This window comes from Poecilia reticulata, chromosome 15 (genome assembly GCF_904066995.2).
Source record: "Poecilia reticulata chromosome 15, P_reticulata-male-v2, whole genome shotgun sequence".
NCBI lineage: Eukaryota > Metazoa > Chordata > Actinopteri > Cyprinodontiformes > Poeciliidae > Poecilia > Poecilia reticulata.
The window spans coordinates 1,540,625-1,553,121 of NC_088844.1; the positions used below are offsets into that span (position 1 = coordinate 1,540,625).

Sequence of the window (12,497 nt, forward strand, 5' to 3'; positions counted from 1 at the left end):
AGGCTTTTATTATGAAATTTTCAGTAAGCTTAATTTTAAATGGCCACACTAATCCAATGTGTAACAGTGGTTGGGTTAAACCAGTGATATAATGCCAAGAAAACTCTGCCCTGCCTGTAGATTTAACATTCTGTTCACCCTCCATCTGTAGTAACTCAAAAACCTATATAAAACACTGGGGATGAAGCGTCAGTTGGTCATGTCCCATCACTTTGCTCTGAAGCACCTGGACAGAAAACCGTAAGCCCTAGAGAAATTTTGAAAACATTTTACCGGAGCAGACATGCGGTGCTATTTCCTGACCAACTTTCATACCAATAGCACAAGTTTTGCGGCCATGAGAGCGATTTCAAAATTATTTTTGGGTCAAAATTCCACCCTGTTCCTCACTCTAAAAAGCGGCAGTTGGTTTCAGTTACACTCTAGGGTTTCGGCAGTTGGAAATTTTGCTCGTTTTTCGCTTTTTACGTCGCCATCCTAACTCCGATCCCCAATAAAAGTAATAGCTCCCTTCTTGGGTACGAGCCGCACGTTTTGATACCACTTTTGTGGGTGGGCACGCAGCGGTACGAGCCGCATTAACGGTAATGGAAGAAGATGTTATAACTAGAAAATTCCTGCAGAAATTTTAAAGGGGCATGCCAAAGTGTGCCCGTCGGCTTTGAGCCAGTGTTTTTATGCTAAAAATTAGCATTAATGCTAAAGAAAGCTGCAACGTAGTCAATAACCTGTGGAGAGGCAGAAGCATGTTGACTAAGCTGTACTTGTACCATTCCTTATGTTAAAACTGATGCATAAGCTAAAATTAGCCAATATGCTAATGTTAGCTTAAATGCTGGCAGTAGCATGTGGAGCAACAGGACCATGTTGTTTTAATTTTACTACTCCATTCAGTATACTAAACATGTCTAATTAATGAGAAAATTAGCTAAAAGCTAACTATAGATAAAAGTGCTAGTGCACTAGTCAAAGACAGTGAAATGCTAACTTTTGTACAAATGCTAATGAATTGCCTTGCTGCGCAAGGCAGTTCACTATCCTGAGAAATAAATAACATAAAAAAACGCTAATATTATTCCAACGCCTACGGCGGTGCACTAAAAGTTGAGGAATATGCAGACTTTTAATTTGAAATTTTCAGTAAGCTTCATTTTAACAACCTCACCAATTCAATGTGTAACAGTAGTTTGTTTAAACCAGTCACATAAAACACAAAAGAGCAATTACCTGATGTGAAAAATGTCAAGACTTTTATTTTGACATTTTAGTAAGCTTCATAATTGTTACACATTGGATTAATGGCCACATTAATCCAACGTGTAACAGTCCAGCTATATAATGCCCAAAACAGCAAGTAGTTCTAAATCCCAGCTCAGCCCTATTGTGTGGTATCTGAGAGTTCCGCCATGTTGTAATTCTTCTATAGTAATTAATCCTGTGTGTGTGCTGACCAAGGCAATGCACTAGGCTGTGAAGTGCTATTCTTTGTGTTAATATACCTTTTCTCAGGTAATTCGATAACCTGAGAAAAGGAAACTTAACAATGCAAATATTATTCCACCGCCTATGGCGGTACACTATCCTGAGAGGAATATGCAGACTGTTTCTAACTGTTTGTAGCAGTTAGTTTTTCTGAACAAAGCAGTCCAAACATCTCCTTCCTGTTGAGGAACTGCAAGAGTGATCCAAAAACAGTTTGAAGCATATAGTCAAGGGGGGTGAAATGCTAAAGTTTGTGCTAGTGTTATTGAACTGCCTTGCTGCGCAAGGCAGTTCACTATCCTGAGCGATAAAAAGGTCAAAAAAGCTAAAAATTAATGCACCGCCTACGGCGGTACACTCATGTGAGAGGAATATACAGGTTTTTATTTTGAAAGTTTCAGTTAGCTTCATTTTAATGACCACACTAATTCAATGTGTAACAGTGGTTTGGTTAAACCAGTCATGTAAGGCCCAAAAGAACAATTGCTTGATTTAAAAATGGCCAAAGCTTTTATTTTGAAATTTTCAGTAAGCGTCATTATCAATGGCTACACTAATCCAGTCTGTAACAGTAATTTGGTAACACCAGTTTTTAAATCACCAGTAGAGCAATTTGCGGGATGTAAAAATGATCAAGGCTTTTATTTTGAAAAATTTATTAAGCTTCATTGTAAATGGCCACACTAATCCAATGTTTAACAGTGGTTGTGTTAAACCACTTAAATAGTAGCCCTCTGCTTTAACTGTATGTTTGCCATAGAATGTTTGCTATCTGACCCAGGAGCTGTTGCCATGTTCGGTTGCTATGGTAAATAGGCCACAGGGTGCCAGCTGTAAGAGAGACACACAGGGGGAGACAATTCTATCTGTTTGAGCCAGCCAGTTTCACTAAAACAAGCACACTGAACGACCCCTTCCCATTCAAGATCCGTAAGGCCGATCCGAAAACCGTTTGAAGCGTATGAGAGGGCTATTTGTCGTCTCCGATAGTACCGTGATTCATATCTGTAGGTCATTCACAGTAATTGCACTGATGAGAGAAATATGGTGTGTGCAGAGCTCAGTAATTTTTAAATTAAATCTTTTTTTAAAAAAAAAAGATTTAATTTAATTTTTTTTGTGATCAATTGTAATTTTCCCTAAATACAAAGTTATTATTTCAAAAATGCATCAGTAGTATTGTTCTTTAGGGGTTATATGATGTAACAATATTTTTTTACCTGCAGGAGTTGTCTTCAGCAGAAGAAAGAACCAATCAGCATGCTTTTTTGTCTGTCAGCAATATTGGATTTTTAAAAAAAAATTTCTTGCATTTGCAGGTGATGGCAAGTGATTGATATTGTATTTTATGATGCATTAGTGTCCACTTCAGTGGTCTGTGTAAATTGACAGCAAAAATAGCTAAAATTCTTATTTTAAGAAAGACTGATGTAAATGTACTAACCTGAGAGAAAAAAATAGCTATAATGCTCATTTTTTTAAAAATGAGGTAAATGTACTGCCTTGCTTCGCAAGGCAGTCCACTAACCTGAGAGAAAAAAATAGCTATAATGCTCATTTTTTAAAAATGAGGTAAATGTACTGCCTTGCTTCGCAAGGCAGTCCACTAACCTGAGAGAAAAAAATAGCTATAATGCTCATTTTTTTAAAAATGAGGTAAATGTACTGCCTTGCTTCGCAAGGCAGTCCACTAACCTGAGAGAAAAAAATAACTAAAATGCTCATTGTAGGAAAGACTGATGTAAATGTACTGCCTTGCTTTGCTATGGTGTGCACTAAGCTGAGTAATTTTTCAAAAATCTATATAAAACACTGGGGATAGGTTTCAAAAACCTATATTAAACACTGAGGAGGAGCGTCAGTTGGTCATGTCCCATCACTTTGCTCTGAAGCACCTGGACAGAAAACCGTAAGCCCTAGAAAAGTTTTGAAAACATTTTACCGGAGCAGACATGCGGTGCTATTTCCTGACCAACTTTCATACCAATAGCACAAGTTTTGCGGCCATGAGAGCGATTTCAAAATTATTTTTGGGTCAAAATTCCACTCTGTTCCTCACTCTAAAAAGCGGCAGTTGGTTTCAGTTACACTCTAACGTTTCGGCAGTTGGAAATTTCGCTCGTTTTTCGCTTTTTACGTCGCCGTCGTAACTCCGATCCCCAATAAAAATAATAGCTCCAATGCCGGGGTCGAGCCACACGTTTTGATACCACTTTTGTGGGTGGGCACGCAGCGGTACGAGCCGCATTAACGGTAACGGAAGAAAAATATGGAATAATAAAGAGACATTCTATTAGGTGTAGAACAATAGGTGCCTGCCATGCAATGCATGGAGGCAGTACTGACTTGCTTCGCAAGTCAGTACTGCTCTCCTTATGCATTGCTATGGCATGCCCCTAACTAGAAAATTCCTGCAGAAATTTTAAAGGGGCATGCCAAAGTGTGCCCGTCGGCTTTGACGCAGCGTTATGATGCTAAAAATTAGCATTAATGCTAAAGAAAGCTGCAATATAGTCAATAACCTGTGGAGAGGCAGAAGCATGTGGACTAAGCCCTACCTGCACCATTAAATATGTTAAAATGAATGCATAAGCTAAAATTAAATGCTAATATTAGCCTGAAGAATGCACATCATTCACATGTTGTCCATCATTGACTTACTCCATTCAGCAAGTAGTTCTAAATGCCAGCTCAGCCCTGCTCTGTAATAATTGAACACTGCATCTGTCATTCAAGTTAGACACAGGTGGAGACAAAATTATCTCTTAATTCCTCTTTGAAATCAATAAAATATTTGTAAATGTATTTATCAGTGAATATGGTCACGTATAAAGGTATGTTAATGGACTTCATGACTGTGACAAATAAAAATTTTAATTAAAAAAAACCACACAAACGGGTTACAGTTTAAATATATATATTGAGCTTTTGTTAAAGATTTATACAAACTTTTTACAGTGAAGATTACAGTGAACAAAAATTACATCATTTAAAGAGTACAACAAATTTAATTGAAAATTTGATGCCTCTGCAATAAAAATATTTTGCTATTTTTTTATTTTATTTTACATGTGTCCTGTCCGGCCGTGTGGCACTCAGGGTTGTTTTCTGAGTGTCAAGGTGAGACCCAACAGTTTTACTTTCACAAGCGAAACATTATGGCTTCTGCCATAATGATCCACTTGTTATAAATATGAAACTATTAAACATATACATATATGAAAAGTATTTGAAACTATAAAAAAAAGTTTTACGTCTCTTTTCAAGCTACTTGATTTGATTAATTTCTATTTTCAGACATCCAATCTAATTTTACATATTGCTGTTTCTCCAGTACAAATGAAACTATTTTAAATATATACATACATGAAAAACTATTTGAAACAATATAAAAAACTGCTATAGGTCTTCTCCAAAGCTCTTATTTGGCCAAGTAGTTCTTCGGGATCCAATCTGGAGTGACACATCACGGACTCTGTAGTAAAAAACAACAAACAAAAAAGACAAAACAAAAAAAAACAAATTAATATACATGACATTTTTAAACATCTATTTGATTTATGAATGAATAAAGTAAAAATTAAACTTTGTTTAAACAAAGGTTTCAGATGATTAACATAGATAACAAACATCACCCAAGAAAAAAAGAGCAGACACACTGGATTCCTCCTATCAAAACTACATATACAACATCATTAATCTCAAGTTAAAATAAACAAAATCTGCAAATATATTAGCCTTAATTAGTCATGTACTTATCTGGTCAGATTGCACCACCTGGGACATCTAAAGAAACAAGAACTCCATCTTCTCCTCAGATTGGGTGAGTGTCCAAGTCCATGAGGTAGGCGAGAGTGTCTTGGACTAAAAATACACAGTCATTCCATCAATAGACAGGCATCATCAACAACAACGAAAAAAGTAACTACTTTTGAGGTTGCTACAATTTAGATACATTTGCTACATTTCATGGGCCTAACCTCCAGGTCTCGTTTCCTCTCTCTCTTCTTGGGCAGCCTCCATAGGATCATTTTGCTTGAAACTACCTGCAAAACAACCTGCTAAAACAGACTAAAACTGGGAGAAAAAGGGTTAACTCCACAAAAGACAAATTATCACCATATAGAGGGAGTCTAACAGGACAAATGTGAGTTTAACTTTTATGTTCTGCTAGTGAAGTGAAGGTAACCACTAGGAGGCTGCAGCAGTAAAAAGTGCAGTGTGATTGGGGAGCGATGAAAAAAGGAGAGCTTTAATTAAATGACGCAAATGGTGAAGAATAAAAAAGGAGTTTCGCAAAAAATCATCAATGAAGGGCAACAGGTACTCTAACTGGATTAGAAAAATAAGAAAAAAGTTCTGGGCCCATTGAAGACCTATTTAAAACTATTTTTATTTCAAAATAGAACATAATATACATGTAGTAGCTGATTGTTTTATCTACTTCTCCCTGGTGAAATATTTCCAGCAACTACTCTGACAGAGAACCGATGAGTGTTTCAAGATCAGCCACTTTCGTATTCTCAAAGCTCAAACTTTCATGTGCACATACAAACCCTATTTATGAAGCCTCCTTTCTATGGAACTAAATAAGTACTGAAAAGATTCACAAAGTGTACAAGAATATTTGTAAGCCTACAGCAAAATCCACAAGCATACACCATAATTCACAAATGTGCACAATGAATAAACATATATCAAACCCACTGCAACAATGATAAAGAAAAACAATCCACAATGTCTTCTGATTGTCACATGTACGAAGGAAACAGTCAGATAAAGTGACATTAAAAATGAAGTGAGATCTTACATTTTCTCCAAAAGAATCCATGTTATGAATTCAGGTTAAGATGTACAGTGCTTTACAAAGTAATTATACCCTTGAATTGTTCCATACTGAGACATTACAACCACAAATATATTTCATCGGAATGTAATATGAAAGACCAAACTGAATCCCCTTATGATGAGTGAGACCGTTTGATTCAGTGCTCCCTCACTCAGACACAGGTCACCGGAGAACACCCTACCGTGCCTTTTTCAGAAAGGGGAACCGGATGGTGTGATCCGAATAAGCCTCCCTGGCAAGGTCTATTTGGGGGTCCTGGAGAGGAGGCTCCGTCGGATAGTCAAAGTAGGATTCAGAGAGCAGTGTGGTTTTCGCCTGGTCATGGAACACTTTGCGGAGGTTCTTCTGGGAGTATGGAGCACCGGGCCTTTGTTAGAGGCTGTTAGGTTCCTGTGTGACCGGTACCAGAGTCTGGTGTGCATTGCCAGCAGAGTCAGGCTCGTTTACTTGGTGGAGTCCAACTCTCAGCAGAAATGAACCAACTTCTGTCAACAATGCAGACCAAACTCTGGACCAGTCACACAGAAACTTACAACCATATCAAAAGACCTTGGATGTCAATCCCAGAGAACCCCAGAAGGTTCCCAGAGGGACACTCTCAAATGCTACTCCAAGTCCACAAACACATGTAGATTGTTTGGACAAACCCCCATGCATTCTCCAGGACCTTACAGACCCTCCTTTCCAGGACCCCAGAAAGACTATGAAAGGGAAAAATTAACAGTGTTGTCTTGTGGATCAAAAGCGACCCATTGGCATGTTTAGATGTAGAAAAAATATCTTACCCTGGTGCGATAGTAACTCCTCGTTTACTCCTCTTGTCCTACGGGTCAAAATGACCACCCTAACAAAGCCCATAAATAAACAAATTGATACAATTTTAATCCAAAATTTATTTGCATGATGACACATCTGTTATTTATTAATTCAATTAAGTTTAATTATTTTTTTCATCATGTAAAATTGTCTTTGAACAGCATTACACCTTTTTTTTCTTTTTACCACAAACCATATGTCATAAGTTTTCTTTTACATAGTAAAGATTTATTATCGAAATTATATAAATCTGAAGTTATTACTTCTGGATTAATTATAATGAAGGGGAAAAGTCTTTTTTTTGTCACAGTTCACTCTTTTATAATTTATAATGTTGAAGGACGTTTTATGAGAGAAGTATTTTCAAAATTGATGTCCTAAACTATATAAAAGAATGAACTGTTGACAAAAAGTTAGATTGTTGACTTTTTTACCTTTCAGTATAGTTAATTCAGAAGTAATTACTTCACATTTATATAATTCTAATAATAAACCTTTACAGTGTAAAAGAAACCTTATGGCAGCTGTTTGGTCGTACAAAGAAAAGTTTAATACTGTTGGTTGTCTTTTTATGTTGTGTAACAAAAAAACACACTATAAAAATGAATTAAACTTAATTTAATTGATAACAGATTGTTTTATCATGCAAAATAGATTTTGGATATCAAATTCAAGTTGCTTTATTTTGGGGCTTCTTTTGACCCGTTTTTTTGACCCATAGGACAAGGGGAGTAAACATAATGTTACGATCGCACCAGGGTTAAATACTAGTTTCCCCCACTATATTTTTACATTTGTGGTTGTAATGTGATAAAATATGAAAAACTTCAAGGGACATGACTACTTTTGCAAACCACTGTAGATGCAGCTTATACTAAAGTCAACACACAATATATAGGATTGTGGTAACTGAAATAAGTCTGCAAGACACCCGACTGGACACAGTATTCTGGATGGGAGATGTAAATGTGATCAAGAAGAGTGCGTTTTTCTGTAGTTGGATCAGAGATAAGTTGAATAAAGCCTTTTGCTCTGAACAACTCATTGATGGATTTTTTACCAGGAGGAATAAGGTCCTCATTGAAGTCTCCTAATATAACAGTGGGCTTAATATCCATTGATTCAGGCCATCCAAGAGGTTTTGAAGATTTCTTAAAAATGTTCCAAGATCATAACTTGGTGGCCTGTAAACGGTCGCGATGAGGGCTGTGATTGGGGAGTCCACTTTGACAACGTTGAATTCAAGATCTGTAACGTCGTTAAAGAATCTCCGTTCCTGCGGTTGGAGAAGACTCCGGCAGTAAGTCGCTACTCCCCCACCCTCTTTGGTAGCAATGTCGACTCTGTTTGAGTAGGAGACATGTCTGTTCCGTGAAAAGAAACAATAGCCCTCCAGTTGGCAAGAAGCTGGAACAGAAGATCCAAATAAATGAGTCTCCGTTAGGCATAAGATATCTGCCAACATAAGTTCATGATGTTGTTTCATGTCCTCAGAGTGACAGACAAGACCTTCGACATTGTGGTGGACAATCGTTAAAGTTGGACCCTGATGACCCGACTGAAAATCCAAGAGGGGTCTGGTGTGCAAGAACGATGCTGGTCTCATTGATTCCATAGCTGCTCTGATGTTTTCATCAGCATAGATCTTACCTTCATCGAAATCAATGATTTTAAGTCCTTCAAGAGAAGTTGTGCGACTGAGGGCCACATATGCCATTCCGGGTTCAAAAATCCGCTTCAAGGAAATTACCGCAGACTTCATGGTCATCCCTTGCACTTTGTGTGCCGTACATCCAAAGGCCAACTTTATTGGAAATTGCCGTCGTACCACTCCCCTTACGCTAGTCTGTTCCTCAAATCTTTCAATGTAAACAATGCCGTCTGGTTTACCTCGAATCTTTTTTGTGTGTCCAGCTGTGGGATTATCCAGTTTGAGTCCAATTAACTTTACACTAGTCGCTCCATCTTTGGTTCTGGTAACAATATCAGCAATGGTGCCAAATGTTCCATTTACAAGACCATCCTCTACATCCAAATTTCTTATAATCATTACCCTAAAACCCAAACCAGCCTGTATGTTGTTAGACAAGTCTCGTTTGTTGCCTGCTATGCAACAGCCCAAGTTAATCATGTTTCCCGACTTTGTAACCCTTTTGTAGTCCTCTGCCTGAATATCAACCGTTACTGCACCTAAAGAGGCCACAACTGCTGCATTATGGGTGTCCACCTGTTTGTTTGTAGCAAAAATATGTAGGACATCCATTGGACACTCTTTGGGGTCAGTAACAGCTTGGATCAAAAGAGCCCTGTCATCCTCACTGAGCAAATCCTTTTTACCTTTAACTCTAATCCGGTTCAGGAGCTCTGCAAATGCCCTGTCGTCTTTCTGCCGCATGATTTCCGTTAGGCTGACCATCTGGAAATTCTCATTCCAGATATCAAGCATGCCATCCTCAGTGACACAAAGAGGTTTTGCTCGTCCAAGGGGTGGCAACTGGAAGAAGTCTCCCACGGCCAAAACCGAAACCCCCCCCATAAACCTTGTGTTTCCCTTGATTTGTTGAAATCTCCAGTGAACATATGCAAGTAGGTCTTTGGAGACCATGGAGATTTCGTCAATGATTAAGATTTCCACATTGGAAAGAACTGCCCGCACTTCATCCAATGAATTTCCAAGTCCCTTGTACGGTGGTTTTAAACTCTTGGGCAGTTTCAAGATGGAATGTAAAGTCTTCCCCGATATGTTGTACGCTGCAGTACCAGTAAAAGCTGTGAGGAGCACAGTGGGCTTGGACATGTCACCAATATCAAGAAGTCTAGGAAGCTGGCGCAAGAGCTTGGTTGCCTCCTGGTAAACACATTTGATGACATGAGATTTGCCACAGCCAGCTCCTCCCGTCAAGAAATAAAAGAATGGTTCTGGGTCGTCACCCCAGACGCGCTTCTGGCACCAATCACGAATGGCGTAAAACACAGACGCTTGAGTCTCATTTAAACTCCTGTACATTTGTCTGATGAAATCAGGGCTCAATTTAGGAGCTTCAATTTTTGGCATGTCTCCACTGTTGACATCAATTTCATAATCTGGAATAGGGTCTTGTTCTTCTTCCTCCTCCATTGGTGGTCTTTCAGCAGCGCATTCCAAACAGTCCAACTCAACCTCAGGTGCAAAAGTGTTCCAAGCGTTACGAACCGGGCCTTGCTTTTTCAGTTCTTCCATAATCTTGTCAATTTTCTTACCTTGCCCTTCATACCTTTTGCGGTTGAAATCCACATACCGTTTTACCTGATACCTACCTCGGGAACCATTGTTGTAAAAGGCTTCGTAGGTTGTGTGTTCCTCGTTTCTAAGGTCCTCATCTCTTCTGTGTGGAAAATACAACTTCAGAAGTCGTCTGTAAAACTTTTCGGGGGTTTTTTTCTCAGAGAAACGAGTAAATCTAATGACTGCAGGTTTGCCCATAGTTCTTTTCTGGATGTATCCTGCATCATTAAGGAGGGGAATTGCATTTGGCCCTTCAATTTGATTACCATATAAAATCCTGTATTCTGACGCAAATTCTGCCAGGCACATGTGTTCAAATTCCAGCGTTTGTGGTCTGTTGAGATATTTTTCTGGCAATCCTGTCATCCAAACATTCTCCTCATCTGGGACATGTTCACAAGTTTACTCATTGGAAGGCTCATTTTCATTCCGTCTTCATCTGTTTGAAGAAAAGGACACTGCGCGAGGACTTTTGAGCGGTAGGCTACAAGTGCGCGCAACTGATTCTTGAGCACTTACCTCTCTCTGTTTTGAATAAGCCTGCATGATTTTTTTCATTCATCCCTTTGGCTGACATTGGCCGTCTTTAAATCATCAACAACAGACTTCAGGAACTGTGCCATTTCGTGTTCCGGCTTGGCTATGTACGACATCATGTACTCAATACAGCTATACTCATCAAGCACTACTGAATGTCCATGTTGGCGTTCCATGCACGTAGGAGATCAGGGTTGTATGCATTCACCCAGCTGTCTTTAGGATCACGTTTCATCATTACCACCATTCCAGAGTCAGAGCATCAACATGGCCATTGTACTCCACTTTGGTCATGTTACAAGCATGGAGTAACTCTTCTAAATCTCTGAAAGATGATTTCTCATCCTTTAGTAAATCCCTTATTGGCTTCAGTTTCTTTTTAGCTCTCTTTGTAGGTTTGAGACAAATTTTGATCTGGATTTTTTGGACTTTCTCCTACCTTTTTGCTTTTCTAGCTTTGGTTTTTCATCGTCATTTTCCAGATCAAAGTCAATTACAGGGACAGTAACTCTGGTGCGTTCCATTGGTAATTGGGGATCCAATCGGCATTCAACATTACTTTTTTGCATGACTTTGAGTGCTTTTGCTGTGCATTTGAACCTCTGATACAATTTGTGGAGCTCGGGATCCTTGTCTCCTCAGGCAACTGACAAGATATGTAACGATCTATGACTTTATCACTTCATCGCAACATGAGGGGTCTTCCATTCAGGTGTGTCTTAATCCATATCACAGCATGTATATGGGGTGAACCCCTTGCCTGAAATTCCACGCGATAAAAGTAATCCTCAACTGGTCCAATGGGTTGTGCAGGGGAAAGAATGAGTTCTAAACAGCGCATCCACCTCTTTTCAAACATGCGCATGACTGTGACGGGGTTGCTTCTAAGAATGTCACACTTTGCATTCCAGTCAAGCTCAGAAAACTTACCTGCTCTCCATGTTGACCTTTGATGGCCTCAATGACCTCTGGCCATCTCTTTCAGCAGCAGAGAACGTGCAAAAGAAGTGGCTTTCCAAGTTGCCTCCCATGGCGTGCAAATCACGTAATCCTTTCTCCCAATAAGCAGGAGTTCCTCGTAACGGCTGCATGAAACGAGTGGCTTCTTTATTCTGGATCAGTTTTTCCAATTCTTCTTTGTCCTTTAGCATTTGCTGGAATGTTTTTTCCGTCTTTGGTGCTTGGTTTCCCTTTCCTTGTCTGAATGGACATACTATCATTGGCAATATGAGTTTCTGTAACAAACTGAGCAAAGAAAAGGTAACTCTGGTCTTTCGCAAACCGACTATCTATTGAGAAGAGACGTGCATTGAATACATACTTGGAGAAAGTTTAACACGGCGGGATTCATCTAACGTGTTTACTCCAGTTGGGAAATGCACAGGATACGCCTTGGCTTCAGTCTCGGACACTGAAGAAGGAGATGGGCTTGTTCCCTGGGCCGGCGCAATGCTAAAATTCCTTCTCCATAAGACAGCACTCCTGTGCTATGTCAGGAGGCTGCATGCAAGTGTCCAGATCAGACCAGGTCGAAGTGCCTGATGCTCT

The 12,497-nt window shown here is 39.2% G+C and overlaps 1 long non-coding RNA gene across 1 annotated transcript; it reads right to left on the reverse strand.

The window, feature by feature from the left end:
- Positions 1-4,382: 4,382 nt before the first annotated feature.
- LOC145555237 (uncharacterized) lies at positions 4,383-5,826 on the reverse strand. The gene is made up of 2 exons (XR_014091344.1): positions 5,463-5,826; positions 4,383-5,346 (listed from the first exon to the last, which is right to left on the reverse strand). It is a non-coding gene; the product is annotated as an uncharacterized LOC145555237 (long non-coding RNA).
- Between the last annotated feature and the right edge of the window lie 6,671 nt (positions 5,827-12,497).